Source organism: Leptonotus elevatus, chromosome 11 (assembly GCF_054856555.1).
Source record: "Leptonotus elevatus isolate MCC_2025b chromosome 11, RoL_Lele_1.0, whole genome shotgun sequence".
NCBI classification, from domain to species: Eukaryota; Metazoa; Chordata; class Actinopteri; order Syngnathiformes; family Syngnathidae; genus Leptonotus; species Leptonotus elevatus.
In genome coordinates this window covers 3727094-3742263 of record NC_141249.1, presented here as the reverse complement: position 1 = coordinate 3742263, position 15170 = coordinate 3727094, and the positions used below count along the sequence as shown (strand labels likewise).

Below are 15170 nucleotides of genomic sequence, written 5' to 3'. Positions count from 1 at the left end.
AGTGGTTAGAGCACTGGTCTAGTAAGCCAGGGGTGGTGAGTTCAATTCTCACTGGGGCCTGTTAGGGAATCATTGACTCACCAAATAATCTTTGCATATTTTGTAGTACGTCATTGTCATGTCTGTATTTAGGGTCTCTGGGAGCCAATATTCCTCCTCACTCCTCTGAATTTTACAATCAATGGAATTCACCATTCAACCAGAACCAAGTTAATTTGCTGTTTTAAAGTAATGTTGCCAATACCATAAGGCTTTGTAGCTCAGTGGTTAGAGCACTGGTCTAGTAAGCCAGGGGTGGTGAGTTCAATTCTCACTGGGGCCTGTTAGGGAATCATTGACTCACCAAATAATCTTTGCATATTTTGTAGTACGTCATTGTCATGTCTGTATTTAGGGTCTCTGGGAGCCAATATTCCTCCTCACTCCTCTGAATTTTACAATCAATGGAATTCACCATTCAGCCAGAACCAAGTAAATTTGCTGTTTTAAAGTAATGTTGCCAACACTATAAGGCCTTGTAGCTCAGTGGTTAGAGCACTTGTCTAGTAAACCAGGGGTAGTGAGTTCAATTCTCACTGGGGCCTGTTAGGGAATCATTGACTCACCAAATAATCTTTGCATATTTTGTAGTACTGCATTGTCATGTCTGTATTTAGGGTCTCTGGGAGCCAATATTCCTCCTCACTCCTCTGAATTTTACAATCAATGGAATTCACCATTCAGCCAGAACCAAGTTAATTTGCTGTTTTAAAGTAATGTTGCCAACACTATAAGGCCTTGTAGCTCAGTGGTTAAAGCACTGGTCTAGTAAACCAGGGGTCGTGAGTTAAATTCTCACCTGGGCCTTTCAGTGATTACTTACCTAAACCAATATAGTGAAGATAATTCATTGCTCTGCATTGTCATGCCTGCATTTAGGGTTTCACGGGGGTGATATTTTTCCCCACGACCCTGATAGTTACTGTGAATTAAATCTGCTATTCAGCAAGAATCCGGTTAATTTGCTTTTTTAAAGTCATGTTACCTCGACCGAAAGGCTTCATAGCTCAGTGGTTAGAATACTGGTCTCGTAAACCAGGGGTCGTGAGTTCAATTCTCACTGGGGCCTTTTAGGAAATCATTGACTCACCAAATAAACTTTGCATATTTTGTAGTACTGCATTGTCATGTCTGTATTTAGGTTCTCTGGGAGTTAATATTCGCCCTTACAACTCTGATAGTTACTGTCAAAGAACCTTAGTTTAGCCAGAACCAGATTCATTCGCTTTTTGTAAGTCATGTTACTATAAACTTAAGGCCTCGTAGCTCAGTTGTTAGCGCACTGGTCTTGTAAAACAGGGGTCGTGAGTTCAATTCTCACTGGGGCCTGTGAGGGAATCATTGACTCACCAAATAATCTTTGCATATTTTGTAGTACGTCATTGTCATGTCTGTATTTAGGGTCTCTGGGAGCCAATATTCCTCCTCACTACTCTGATCGTTACTGTCAAAGAACCTTAGTTTAGCCAGAACCAGATTCATTAGCTTTTTGTAAGTCATGTTAATATAAACTTAAGGCCTCGTAGCTCAGTGGTTAGAGCACTGGTCTTGTAAACCAGGGGTTGTGAGTTCAATTCTCACTGGGGCCTTTTAGGGAATTTTTGACTCACCAAATAATCTTTGCATATTTTGTAGTACTGCATTGTCATGTCTGTATTTAGGGTCTCTGGGAGTTAATATTCGCCCTTACTACTCTGATAGTTACTGTCAAAGAACTTTAGTTTAGCCAGAACCAGATTCATTTGCTTTTTGTAAGTCATGTTACTATAAACTTAAGGCCTCGTAGCTCAGTTGTTAGCGCACTGGTAATGTAAACCAGGGGTTGTGAGTTCAATTCTCACTGGGGCCTGTGAGGGAATCATTGACTCACCAAATAATCTTTGCATATTTTGTAGTACGTCATTGTCATGTCTGTATTTAGGGTCTCTGGGAGCCAATATTCCTCCTCACTACTCTGAATTTTACAATCAATGGAATACACCATTCAGCCAGAACCAAGTTAATTTGCTGTTTTAAAGTAATGTTGCCAATACCATAAAGCTTTGTAGCTCAGTGGTTAGACCACTGGTCTAGTAAACCAGGGGTCGTGAGTTCAATTCTCACTGGGGCCTCTTAGGGAATCATTGACTCACCAAATAATCTTTGCATATTTTGTAGTACGTCATTGTCATGTCTGTATTTAGGGTCTCTGGGAGCCAATATTCCTCCTCACTCCTTTGAATTTTACTGTCAATGGAATTCACCATTCAGCCAGAACCAAGTTAATTTGCTGTTTTAAAGTAATGTTGACAACACTATAAGGCCTTGTAGCACAGTGGTTAGAGCACTGGTCTAGTAAACCAGGGGTCGTGAGTTCAATTCTCGCCTGGGCCTTTCAGTGATTACTTACCTAAGCCAATATAGTGCAGATAATTCATTGCTCTCCATTGTCATGCCTGCATTTAGGGTTTCACGGGGGTGATATTTTTCCTCACGACCCTGATGGATACTGTGAATTGAATCTGCTATTCAGCAAGAATCCGGTTAATTTGCTTTTTTAAAGTCATGTCACCTACACCGAAAGGCTTCATAGCTCAGTGGTTAGAGTACTGGTCTCGTAAACCAGGAGTCGTGAGTTCAATTCTCACTGGGGCCTTTTAGGAAATCATTGACTCACCAAATAAACTTTGCATATTTTGTAGTACTGCATTGTCATGTCTGCATTTTGGGAATCTGGGAGTTAATATTCGTCCTTACTACTCTGATAGTTACTGTCAAAGAACTTTAGTTTAGCCAGAACCAGATTCATTTGCTTTTTGTAAGTCATGTTACTATAAACTTAAGGCCTCGTAGCTCAGTTGTTAGTGCACTGGTCTTGTAAACCAGGGCCCGTGAGTTCAATTCTCACTGGGTCCTGTGAGGGAATCATTGACTCACCAAATAATCTTTGCATATTTTGTAGTACGTCATTGTCATGTCTGTATTTCGGGTCTCTGGGAGTTAATATTCCTCCTCACTACTCTGAATTTTACTGTCAATGGAATTCACCATTCAGCCAGAACCAGGTTACATCATGGACCCATCAAATAATCTTTGCATATTTTGTAGTACGTCATTGTCATGTCTGTATTTAGGGACTCTGGGAGCCAATATTCCTCCTCACTACTCTGAATTTTACTGTCAATGGAATTCACCATTCAGCCAGAACCAGGTTAATTTTCTGTTTTAAAGTCATGGTGCCAATAACATAAGTCCTTGTAGCTCAGTGGGTAGAGCACTAGTCTAGTAAACCAGTGGTCGTGAGTTCAAATCTCACTGGGACCTGTTAGGGAATCCTTGACTCACCAAATAATCTTTGCATATTTTGTAGTACTGCATTGTCATGTCTGTATTTAGGGTCTCTGGGAGCCAATATTCCTCCTCACTGCTCTGAATTTTACAATCAATGGAATTCACCATTCAGCCAGAACCAAGTTAATTTGCTGTTTTAAAGTAATGTTGCCAATACCATAAGGCTTTGTAGCTCAGTGGTTAGAGCACTGGTCTAGTAAACCAGGGGTCGTGAGTTCAATTCTAACTGGGGCCTGTTAGGGAATCATTGACTCACCAAATAATCTTTGCATATTTTGTAGTACGTCATTGTCATGTCTGTATTTAGGGTCTCTGGGAGCCAATATTCCTCCTCACGACTCTGAATTTTACTGTCAATGGAATTCACCATTCAGCCAGAACCAGGTTAATTTTCTGTTTTAAAGTCATGGTACCAATACCATAAGGCCTTGTAGCTCAGTGGTTAGAGCACTTGTCTAGTAAACCAGGGGTCGTGAGTTGAATTCTCACTGGGGCCTGTTAGGGATTCATTGACTCACCAAATAATCTTTGCATATCTTGTAGTACTGCATTGTCATGTCTGTATTTAGGGTCTCTGGGAGTTAATATTAGCCCTTACTACTCTGATAGTTACTGTCAAAGAACCTTAGTTTAGCCAGAACCAGATTCATTTGCTTTTTGTAAGTCATGTTACTATAAACTTAAGGCCTCGTAGCTCAGTTGTTAGCCCACTGGTCTTGTAAACCAGGGGTCGTGAGTTCAATTCTCACTGGGGCCTGTGAGGGAATCATTGACTCACAAAATAAACTTTGCATATTTTGTAGTACGTCATTGTCATGTCTGTATTTAGGGTCTCTGGGAGCCAATATTCCTCCTCACTACTTTGAATTTTACTGTCAATTGAATTCACCATTCAGCCAGAACCAGGTTAATTTTCTGTTTTAAAGTCATGGTGCCAATACCATAAGGCCTTGGAGCTCAGTGGTTAGACCACTAGTCTAGTAAACCAGGGGTTGTGAGTTCAATACTCACTGGGGCCTGTTAGGGAATCTTCGACTCACCAAATATTCTTTTCATATTTTGTAGTACGTCATTGTCATGTCTGTATTTAGGGTCTCTGGGAGTTAATATTCCTCCTCACTACTCTGATCGTTACTGTCAAAGAACCTGTTTAGCCAGAACCAGATTCATTTTCTTTTTGTAAGTCATGTTAATATAAACTTAAGGCCTCGTAGCTCAGTGGTTAGAGCACTGGTCTTGTAAACCAGGGGTCGTGAGTTCAATTCTCACTGGGGCCTTTTAAGAAATCATTGACTCACCAAATAATCTTTGCATATTTTGTAGTACTGCATTGTCATGTCTGTATTTAGGGTCTCTGGGAGTTAATATTCGCCCTTACTACTCTGATAGTTACTGTCAAAGAACCTTAGTTTAGCCAGAACCAGATTCATTTGCTTTTTGTAAGTCATGTTACTATAAACTTAAGGCCTCGTAGCTCAGTTGTTAGTGCACTGGTCTTGTAAACCAGGGTCCTTGAGTTCAGTTCTCACTGGGGCCTGTGAGGGAAACATTGACTCACCAAATAATCTTTGCATATTTTGTAGTACGTCATTGTCATGTCTGTATTAAGGGTCTCTGGGAGCCAATATTCCTCCTCACTACTCTGAATTTTACTGTCAATGGAATTCACCATTCAGCCAGAACCAGGTTAAATTTCTGTTTTAAAGTCATGGTACCAATACCATAAGGCCTTGTAGCTCAGTGGTTAGAGCACTGGTCTAGTAAACCAGGGGTCGTGAGTTCAATTCTCACTGGGTCCTGTGAGGGAATCATTGACTCACCAAATAATCTTTGCATATTTTGTAGTACGTCATTGTCATGTCTGTATTTCGGGTCTCTGGGAGTTAATATTCCTCCTCACTACTCTGAATTTTACTGTCAATGGAATTCACCATTCAGCCAGAACCAGGTTACATCATGGACCCATCAAATAATCTTTGCATATTTTGTAGTACGTCATTGTCATGTCTGTATTTAGGGACTCTGGGAGCCAATATTCCTCCTCACTACTCTGAATTTTACTGTCAATGGAATTCACCATTCAGCCAGAACCAGGTTAATTTTCTGTTTTAAAGTCATGGTGCCAATAACATAAGTCCTTGTAGCTCAGTGGGTAGAGCAGTAGTCTAGTAAACCAGTGGTAGTGAGTTCAATTCTCACTGGGACCTGTTAGGGAATCCTTGACTCACCAAATAATCTTTGCATATTTTGTAGTACTGCATTGTCATGTCTGCATTTAGGGTCTCTGGGAGTTAATATTCGCCCTTACTACTCTGATAGTTATTGTCAAAGAACCTTAGTTTAGCCAGAACCAGATTCATTTGCTTTTTGAAAGTCATGTTACTATAAACTTAAGGCCTCGTAGCTCAGTTGTTAGTGCACTAGTCTAGTAAACCAGTGGTCGTGAGTTCAATTCTCACTGGTGCCTGTTAGGGAATCATTAACTCACCAAATGATCTTTGCATATTTTGTAGTACGTCATTGTCATGTCTGTATTTAGGGTCTCTGGGAGCCAATATTCCTCCTCACGACTCTGAATTTTACTGTCAATGGAATTCACCATTCAGCCAGAACCAGGTTAATTTTCTGTTTTAAAGTCATGGTACCAATACCATAAGGCCTTGTAGCTCAGTGGTTAGAGCACTTGTCTAGTAAACCAGGGGTCGTGAGTTGAATTCTCACTGGGGCCTGTTAGGGAATCATTGACTCACCAAATAATCTTTGCATATTTTGTAGTACGTCATTGTCATGTCTGTATTTAGGGTCTCTGGGAGCCAATATTCCTCCTCACTACTCTGAATTTTACAATCAATGGAATTCATCATTCAGCCAGAACCAAGTTAATTTGCTGTTTTAAAGTAATGTTGCCAATACCATAAGGCTTTGTAGCTCAGTGGTTAGAGCACTGGTCTAGTAAGCCAGGGGTGGTGAGTTCAATTCTCACTGGGGCCTGTTAGGGAATCCTTGACTCACCAAATAATCTTTGCATATTTTGTAGTACTGCATTGTCATGTCTGCATTTAGGGTCTCTGGGAGTTAATATTCGCCCTTACTACTCTGATAGTTATTGTCAAAGAACCTTAGTTTAGCCAGAACCAGATTCATTTGCTTTTTGAAAGTCATGTTACTATAAACTTAAGGCCTCGTAGCTCAGTTGTTAGTGCACTGGTCTTGTAAACCAGGGGCCTTGAGTTCAGTTCTCACTGGGGCCTGTGAGGGAATCATTGACTCACCAAATAATCTTTGCATATTTTGTAGTACGTCATTGTCATGTCTGTATTAAGGGTCTCTGGGAGCCAATATTCCTCCTCACTACTCTGAATTTTACTGTCAATGGAATTCACCATTCAGCCAGAACCAGGTTAAATTTCTGTTTTAAAGTCATGGTACCAATACCATAAGGCCTTGTAGCTCAGTGGTTAGAGCACTGGTCTAGTAAACCAGGGGTCGTGAGTTCAATTCTCACTGGTGCCTGTTAGGGAATCATTAACTCACCAAATGATCTTTGCATATTTTGTAGTACGTCATTGTCATGTCTGTATTTAGGGTCTCTGGGAGCCAATATTCCTCCTCACGACTCTGAATTTTACTGTCAATGGAATTCACCATTCAGCCAGAACCAGGTTAATTTTCTGTTTTAAAGTCATGGTACCAATACCATAAGGCCTTGTAGCTCAGTGGTTAGAGCACTTGTCTAGTAAACCAGGGGTCGTGAGTTGAATTCTCACTGGGGCCTGTTAGGGAATCATTGACTCACCAAATAATCTTTGCATATTTTGTAGTACGTCATTGTCATGTCTGTATTTAGGGTCTCTGGGAGCCAATATTCCTCCTCACTACTCTGAATTTTACAATCAATGGAATTCATCATTCAGCCAGAACCAAGTTAATTTGCTGTTTTAAAGTAATGTTGCCAATACCATAAGGCTTTGTAGCTCAGTGGTTAGAGCACTGGTCTAGTAAGCCAGGGGTGGTGAGTTCAATTCTCACTGGGGCCTGTTAGGGAATCATTGACTCACCAAATAATCTTTGCATATTTTGTAGTACGTCATTGTCATGTCTGTATTTAGGGTCTCTGGGAGCCAATATTCCTCCTCACTCCTCTGAATTTTACAATCAATGGAATTCACCATTCAACCAGAACCAAGTTAATTTGCTGTTTTAAAGTAATGTTGCCAATACCATAAGGCTTTGTAGCTCAGTGGTTAGAGCACTGGTCTAGTAAGCCAGGGGTGGTGAGTTCAATTCTCACTGGGGCCTGTTAGGGAATCATTGACTCACCAAATAATCTTTGCATATTTTGTAGTACGTCATTGTCATGTCTGTATTTAGGGTCTCTGGGAGCCAATATTCCTCCTCACTCCTCTGAATTTTACAATCAATGGAATTCACCATTCAGCCAGAACCAAGTAAATTTGCTGTTTTAAAGTAATGTTGCCAACACTATAAGGCCTTGTAGCTCAGTGGTTAGAGCACTTGTCTAGTAAACCAGGGGTAGTGAGTTCAATTCTCACTGGGGCCTGTTAGGGAATCATTGACTCACCAAATAATCTTTGCATATTTTGTAGTACTGCATTGTCATGTCTGTATTTAGGGTCTCTGGGAGCCAATATTCCTCCTCACTCCTCTGAATTTTACAATCAATGGAATTCACCATTCAGCCAGAACCAAGTTAATTTGCTGTTTTAAAGTAATGTTGCCAACACTATAAGGCCTTGTAGCTCAGTGGTTAAAGCACTGGTCTAGTAAACCAGGGGTCGTGAGTTAAATTCTCACCTGGGCCTTTCAGTGATTACTTACCTAAACCAATATAGTGAAGATAATTCATTGCTCTGCATTGTCATGCCTGCATTTAGGGTTTCACGGGGGTGATATTTTTCCCCACGACCCTGATAGTTACTGTGAATTAAATCTGCTATTCAGCAAGAATCCGGTTAATTTGCTTTTTTAAAGTCATGTTACCTCGACCGAAAGGCTTCATAGCTCAGTGGTTAGAATACTGGTCTCGTAAACCAGGGGTCGTGAGTTCAATTCTCACTGGGGCCTTTTAGGAAATCATTGACTCACCAAATAAACTTTGCATATTTTGTAGTACTGCATTGTCATGTCTGTATTTAGGTTCTCTGGGAGTTAATATTCGCCCTTACAACTCTGATAGTTACTGTCAAAGAACCTTAGTTTAGCCAGAACCAGATTCATTCGCTTTTTGTAAGTCATGTTACTATAAACTTAAGGCCTCGTAGCTCAGTTGTTAGCGCACTGGTCTTGTAAAACAGGGGTCGTGAGTTCAATTCTCACTGGGGCCTGTGAGGGAATCATTGACTCACCAAATAATCTTTGCATATTTTGTAGTACGTCATTGTCATGTCTGTATTTAGGGTCTCTGGGAGCCAATATTCCTCCTCACTACTCTGATCGTTACTGTCAAAGAACCTTAGTTTAGCCAGAACCAGATTCATTAGCTTTTTGTAAGTCATGTTAATATAAACTTAAGGCCTCGTAGCTCAGTGGTTAGAGCACTGGTCTTGTAAACCAGGGGTTGTGAGTTCAATTCTCACTGGGGCCTTTTAGGGAATTTTTGACTCACCAAATAATCTTTGCATATTTTGTAGTACTGCATTGTCATGTCTGTATTTAGGGTCTCTGGGAGTTAATATTCGCCCTTACTACTCTGATAGTTACTGTCAAAGAACTTTAGTTTAGCCAGAACCAGATTCATTTGCTTTTTGTAAGTCATGTTACTATAAACTTAAGGCCTCGTAGCTCAGTTGTTAGCGCACTGGTAATGTAAACCAGGGGTTGTGAGTTCAATTCTCACTGGGGCCTGTGAGGGAATCATTGACTCACCAAATAATCTTTGCATATTTTGTAGTACGTCATTGTCATGTCTGTATTTAGGGTCTCTGGGAGCCAATATTCCTCCTCACTACTCTGAATTTTACAATCAATGGAATACACCATTCAGCCAGAACCAAGTTAATTTGCTGTTTTAAAGTAATGTTGCCAATACCATAAAGCTTTGTAGCTCAGTGGTTAGACCACTGGTCTAGTAAACCAGGGGTCGTGAGTTCAATTCTCACTGGGGCCTCTTAGGGAATCATTGACTCACCAAATAATCTTTGCATATTTTGTAGTACGTCATTGTCATGTCTGCATTTAGGGTCTCTGGGAGCCAATATTCCTCCTCACTCCTTTGAATTTTACTGTCAATGGAATTCACCATTCAGCCAGAACCAAGTTAATTTGCTGTTTTAAAGTAATGTTGACAACACTATAAGGCCTTGTAGCACAGTGGTTAGAGCACTGGTCTAGTAAACCAGGGGTCGTGAGTTCAATTCTCGCCTGGGCCTTTCAGTGATTACTTACCTAAACCAATATAGTGCAGATAATTCATTGCTCTCCATTGTCATGCCTGCATTTAGGGTTTCACGGGGGTGATATTTTTCCTCACGACCCTGATGGATACTGTGAATTGAATCTGCTATTCAGCAAGAATCCGGTTAATTTGCTTTTTTAAAGTCATGTCACCTACACCGAAAGGCTTCATAGCTCAGTGGTTAGAGTACTGGTCTCGTAAACCAGGAGTCGTGAGTTCAATTCTCACTGGGGCCTTTTAGGAAATCATTGACTCACCAAATAAACTTTGCATATTTTGTAGTACTGCATTGTCATGTCTGCATTTTGGGAATCTGGGAGTTAATATTCGTCCTTACTACTCTGATAGTTACTGTCAAAGAACTTTAGTTTAGCCAGAACCAGATTCATTTGCTTTTTGTAAGTCATGTTACTATAAACTTAAGGCCTCGTAGCTCAGTTGTTAGTGCACTGGTCTTGTAAACCAGGGCCCGTGAGTTCAATTCTCACTGGGTCCTGTGAGGGAATCATTGACTCACCAAATAATCTTTGCATATTTTGTAGTACGTCATTGTCATGTCTGTATTTCGGGTCTCTGGGAGTTAATATTCCTCCTCACTACTCTGAATTTTACTGTCAATGGAATTCACCATTCAGCCAGAACCAGGTTACATCATGGACCCATCAAATAATCTTTGCATATTTTGTAGTACGTCATTGTCATGTCTGTATTTAGGGACTCTGGGAGCCAATATTCCTCCTCACTACTCTGAATTTTACTGTCAATGGAATTCACCATTCAGCCAGAACCAGGTTAATTTTCTGTTTTAAAGTCATGGTGCCAATAACATAAGTCCTTGTAGCTCAGTGGGTAGAGCACTAGTCTAGTAAACCAGTGGTCGTGAGTTCAAATCTCACTGGGACCTGTTAGGGAATCCTTGACTCACCAAATAATCTTTGCATATTTTGTAGTACTGCATTGTCATGTCTGTATTTAGGGTCTCTGGGAGCCAATATTCCTCCTCACTGCTCTGAATTTTACAATCAATGGAATTCACCATTCAGCCAGAACCAAGTTAATTTGCTGTTTTAAAGTAATGTTGCCAATACCATAAGGCTTTGTAGCTCAGTGGTTAGAGCACTGGTCTAGTAAACCAGGGGTCGTGAGTTCAATTCTAACTGGGGCCTGTTAGGGAATCATTGACTCACCAAATAATCTTTGCATATTTTGTAGTACGTCATTGTCATGTCTGTATTTAGGGTCTCTGGGAGCCAATATTCCTCCTCACGACTCTGAATTTTACTGTCAATGGAATTCAACATTCAGCCAGAACCAGGTTAATTTTCTGTTTTAAAGTCATGGTACCACTAACATAAGGCCTTGTAGCTCAGTGGTTAGAGCACTTGTCTAGTAAACCAGGGGTTGTGTGTTCAATTCTCACTGGGCCCTGTTAGGGAATCATTGACTCACCAAATGATCTTCGCATATTTTGTAGTACGTCATTGTCATGTCTGTATTTAGGGTCTCTGGGAGCCAATATTCCTCCTCACGACTCTGAATTTTACTGTCAATGGAATTCACCATTCAGCCAGAACCAGGTTAATTTTCTGTTTTAAAGTCATGGTACCAATACCATAAGGCCTTGTAGCTCAGTGGTTAGAGCACTTGTCTAGTAAACCAGGGGTCGTGAGTTGAATTCTCACTGGGGCCTGTTAGGGATTCATTGACTCACCAAATAATCTTTGCATATCTTGTAGTACTGCATTGTCATGTCTGTATTTAGGGTCTCTGGGAGTTAATATTAGCCCTTACTACTCTGATAGTTACTGTCAAAGAACCTTAGTTTAGCCAGAACCAGATTCATTTGCTTTTTGTAAGTCATGTTACTATAAACTTAAGGCCTCGTAGCTCAGTTGTTAGCCCACTGGTCTTGTAAACCAGGGGTCGTGAGTTCAATTCTCACTGGGGCCTGTGAGGGAATCATTGACTCACAAAATAAACTTTGCATATTTTGTAGTACGTCATTGTCATGTCTGTATTTAGGGTCTCTGGGAGCCAATATTCCTCCTCACTACTTTGAATTTTACTGTCAATTGAATTCACCATTCAGCCAGAACCAGGTTAATTTTCTGTTTTAAAGTCATGGTGCCAATACCATAAGGCCTTGGAGCTCAGTGGTTAGACCACTAGTCTAGTAAACCAGGGGTTGTGAGTTCAATACTCACTGGGGCCTGTTAGGGAATCATTGACTCACCAAATATTCTTTGCATATTTTGTAGTACGTCATTGTCATGTCTGTATTTAGGGTCTCTGGGAGTTAATATTCCTCCTCACTACTCTGATCGTTACTGTCAAAGAACCTGTTTAGCCAGAACCAGATTCATTTTCTTTTTGTAAGTCATGTTAATATAAACTTAAGGCCTCGTAGCTCAGTGGTTAGAGCACTGGTCTTGTAAACCAGGGGTCGTGAGTTCAATTCTCACTGGGGCCTTTTAGGAAATCATTGACTCACCAAATAATCTTTGCATATTTTGTAGTACTGCATTGTCATGTCTGTATTTAGGGTCTCTGGGAGTTAATATTCGCCCTTACTACTCTGATAGTTACTGTCAAAGAACCTTAGTTTAGCCAGAACCAGATTCATTTGCTTTTTGTAAGTCATGTTACTATAAACTTAAGGCCTCGTAGCTCAGTTGTTAGTGCACTGGTCTAGTAAGCCAGGGGTGGTGAGTTCAATTCTCACTGGGGCCTGTTAGGGAATCATTGACTCACCAAATAATCTTTAATAATAATTCACCATTCAGCCAGAACCAAGTTAATTTGCTGTTTTAAAGTAATGTTGCCAATACCATAAGGCTTTGTAGCTCAGTGGTTAGAGCACTGGTCTAGTAAGCCAGGGGTGGTGAGTTCAATTCTCACTGGGGCCTGTTAGGGAATCATTGACTCACCAAATAATCTTTGCATATTTTGTAGTACGTCATTGTCATGTCTGTATTTAGGGTCTCTGGGAGCCAATATTCCTCCTCACTCCTCTGAATTTTACAATCAATGGAATTCACCATTCAACCAGAACCAAGTTAATTTGCTGTTTTAAAGTAATGTTGCCAATACCATAAGGCTTTGTAGCTCAGTGGTTAGAGCACTGGTCTAGTAAGCCAGGGGTGGTGAGTTCAATTCTCACTGGGGCCTGTTAGGGAATCATTGACTCACCAAATAATCTTTGCATATTTTGTAGTACGTCATTGTCATGTCTGTATTTAGGGTCTCTGGGAGCCAATATTCCTCCTCACTCCTCTGAATTTTACAATCAATGGAATTCACCATTCAGCCAGAACCAAGTAAATTTGCTGTTTTAAAGTAATGTTGCCAACACTATAAGGCCTTGTAGCTCAGTGGTTAGAGCACTGGTCTAGTAAACCAGGGGTAGTGAGTTCAATTCTCACTGGGGCCTGTTAGGGAATCATTGACTCACCAAATAATCTTTGCATATTTTGTAGTACGTCATTGTCATGTCTGTATTTAGGGTCTCTGGGAGCCAATATTCCTCCTCACTCCTCTGAATTTTACAATCAATGGAATTCACCATTCAGCCAGAACCAAGTTAATTTGCTGTTTTAAAGTAATGTTGCCAACACCATAAGGCTTTGTAGCTCAGTGGTTAGAGCACTGGTCTAGTAAGCCAGGGGTGGTGAGTTCAATTCTCACTGGGGCCTGTTAGGGAATCATTGACTCACCAAATAATCTTTGCATATTTTGTAGTACGTCATTGTCATGTCTGTATTTAGGGTCTCTGGGAGCCAATATTCCTCCTCACTCCTCTGAATTTTACAATCAATGGAATTCACCATTCAACCAGAACCAAGTTAATTTGCTGTTTTAAAGTAATGTTGCCAATACCATAAGGCTTTGTAGCTCAGTGGTTAGAGCACTGGTCTAGTAAGCCAGGGGTGGTGAGTTCAATTCTCACTGGGGCCTGTTAGGGAATCATTGACTCACCAAATAATCTTTGCATATTTTGTAGTACGTCATTGTCATGTCTGTATTTAGGGTCTCTGGGAGCCAATATTCCTCCTCACTCCTCTGAATTTTACAATCAATGGAATTCACCATTCAGCCAGAACCAAGTAAATTTGCTGTTTTAAAGTAATGTTGCCAACACTATAAGGCCTTGTAGCTCAGTGGTTAGAGCACTGGTCTAGTAAACCAGGGGTCGTGAGTTAAATTCTCACCTGGGCCTTTCAGTGATTACTTACCTAAACCAATATAGTGAAGATAATTCATTGCTCTGCATTGTCATGCCTGCATTTAGGGTTTCACGGGGGTGATATTTTTCCCCACGACCCTGATAGTTACTGTGAATTAAATCTGCTATTCAGCAAGAATCCGGTTAATTTGCTTTTTTAAAGTCATGTTACCTCGACCGAAAGGCTTCATAGCTCAGTGGTTAGAATACTGGTCTCGTAAACCAGGGGTCGTGAGTTCAATTCTCACTGGGGCCTTTTAGGAAATCATTGACTCACCAAATAAACTTTGCATATTTTGTAGTACTGCATTGTCATGTCTGTATTTAGGTTCTCTGGGAGTTAATATTCGCCCTTACAACTCTGATAGTTACTGTCAAAGAACCTTAGTTTAGCCAGAACCAGATTCATTCGCTTTTTGTAAGTCATGTTACTATAAACTTAAGGCCTCGTAGCTCAGTTGTTAGCGCACTGGTCTTGTAAAACAGGGGTCGTGAGTTCAATTCTCACTGGGGCCTGTGAGGGAATCATTGACTCACCAAATAATCTTTGCATATTTTGTAGTACGTCATTGTCATGTCTGTATTTAGGGTCTCTGGGAGCCAATATTCCTCCTCACTACTCTGATCGTTACTGTCAAAGAACCTTAGTTTAGCCAAAACCAGATTCATTAGCTTTTTGTAAGTCATGTTAATATAAACTTAAGGCCTTGTAGCTCAGTGGTTAGAGCACTGGTCTTGTAAACCAGGGGTTGTGAGTTCAATTCTCACTGGGGCCTTTTAGGGAATTTTTGACTCACCAAATAATCTTTGCATATTTTGTAGTACTGCATTGTCATGTCTGTATTTAGGGTCTCTGGGAGTTAATATTCGCCCTTACTACTCTGATAGTTACTGTCAAAGAACTTTAGTTTAGCCAGAACCAGATTCATTTGCTTTTTGTAAGTCATGTTACTATAAACTTAAGGCCTCGTAGCTCAGTTGTTAGCGCACTGGTAATGTAAACCAGGGGTTGTAAGTTCAATTCTCACTGGGGCCTGTGAGGGAATCATTGACTCACCAAATAATCTTTGCATATTTTGTAGTACGTCATTGTCATGTCTGTATTTAGGGTCTCTGGGAGCCAATATTCCTCCTCACTACTCTGAATTTTACAATCAATGGAAT

The 15170-nt window shown here is 40.6% G+C and overlaps 1 protein-coding gene and 12 non-coding genes across 13 annotated transcripts in view; 12 read left to right on the top strand and 1 right to left on the bottom strand.

Annotated features, from left to right (window-relative positions):
- Window positions 1-15170, bottom strand: part of LOC147165207 (ephrin type-B receptor 1-like) — a 298813-nt gene that overhangs the window by 67727 nt on the left and 215916 nt on the right. The window lies entirely within an intron of this gene.
- Window positions 1036-1108, top strand: trnat-cgu (transfer RNA threonine (anticodon CGU)). The gene has a single exon. It is a non-coding gene; the product is annotated as a tRNA-Thr (tRNA).
- Window positions 1556-1628, top strand: trnat-ugu (transfer RNA threonine (anticodon UGU)). The gene has a single exon. It is a non-coding gene; the product is annotated as a tRNA-Thr (tRNA).
- trnat-cgu (transfer RNA threonine (anticodon CGU)) lies at window positions 2602-2674 on the top strand. Its single transcript has one exon. It is a non-coding gene; the product is annotated as a tRNA-Thr (tRNA).
- Window positions 4574-4646, top strand: trnat-ugu (transfer RNA threonine (anticodon UGU)). Its single transcript has one exon. It is a non-coding gene; the product is annotated as a tRNA-Thr (tRNA).
- trnat-cgu (transfer RNA threonine (anticodon CGU)) lies at window positions 8382-8454 on the top strand. Its single transcript has one exon. It is a non-coding gene; the product is annotated as a tRNA-Thr (tRNA).
- trnat-ugu (transfer RNA threonine (anticodon UGU)) lies at window positions 8902-8974 on the top strand. Its single transcript has one exon. It is a non-coding gene; the product is annotated as a tRNA-Thr (tRNA).
- Window positions 9948-10020, top strand: trnat-cgu (transfer RNA threonine (anticodon CGU)). The gene has a single exon. It is a non-coding gene; the product is annotated as a tRNA-Thr (tRNA).
- trnat-ugu (transfer RNA threonine (anticodon UGU)) lies at window positions 12182-12254 on the top strand. Its single transcript has one exon. It is a non-coding gene; the product is annotated as a tRNA-Thr (tRNA).
- Window positions 13142-13214, top strand: trnat-agu (transfer RNA threonine (anticodon AGU)). The gene has a single exon. It is a non-coding gene; the product is annotated as a tRNA-Thr (tRNA).
- On the top strand, window positions 13928-14000 carry trnat-agu (transfer RNA threonine (anticodon AGU)). Its single transcript has one exon. It is a non-coding gene; the product is annotated as a tRNA-Thr (tRNA).
- Window positions 14190-14262, top strand: trnat-cgu (transfer RNA threonine (anticodon CGU)). Its single transcript has one exon. It is a non-coding gene; the product is annotated as a tRNA-Thr (tRNA).
- trnat-ugu (transfer RNA threonine (anticodon UGU)) lies at window positions 14710-14782 on the top strand. Its single transcript has one exon. It is a non-coding gene; the product is annotated as a tRNA-Thr (tRNA).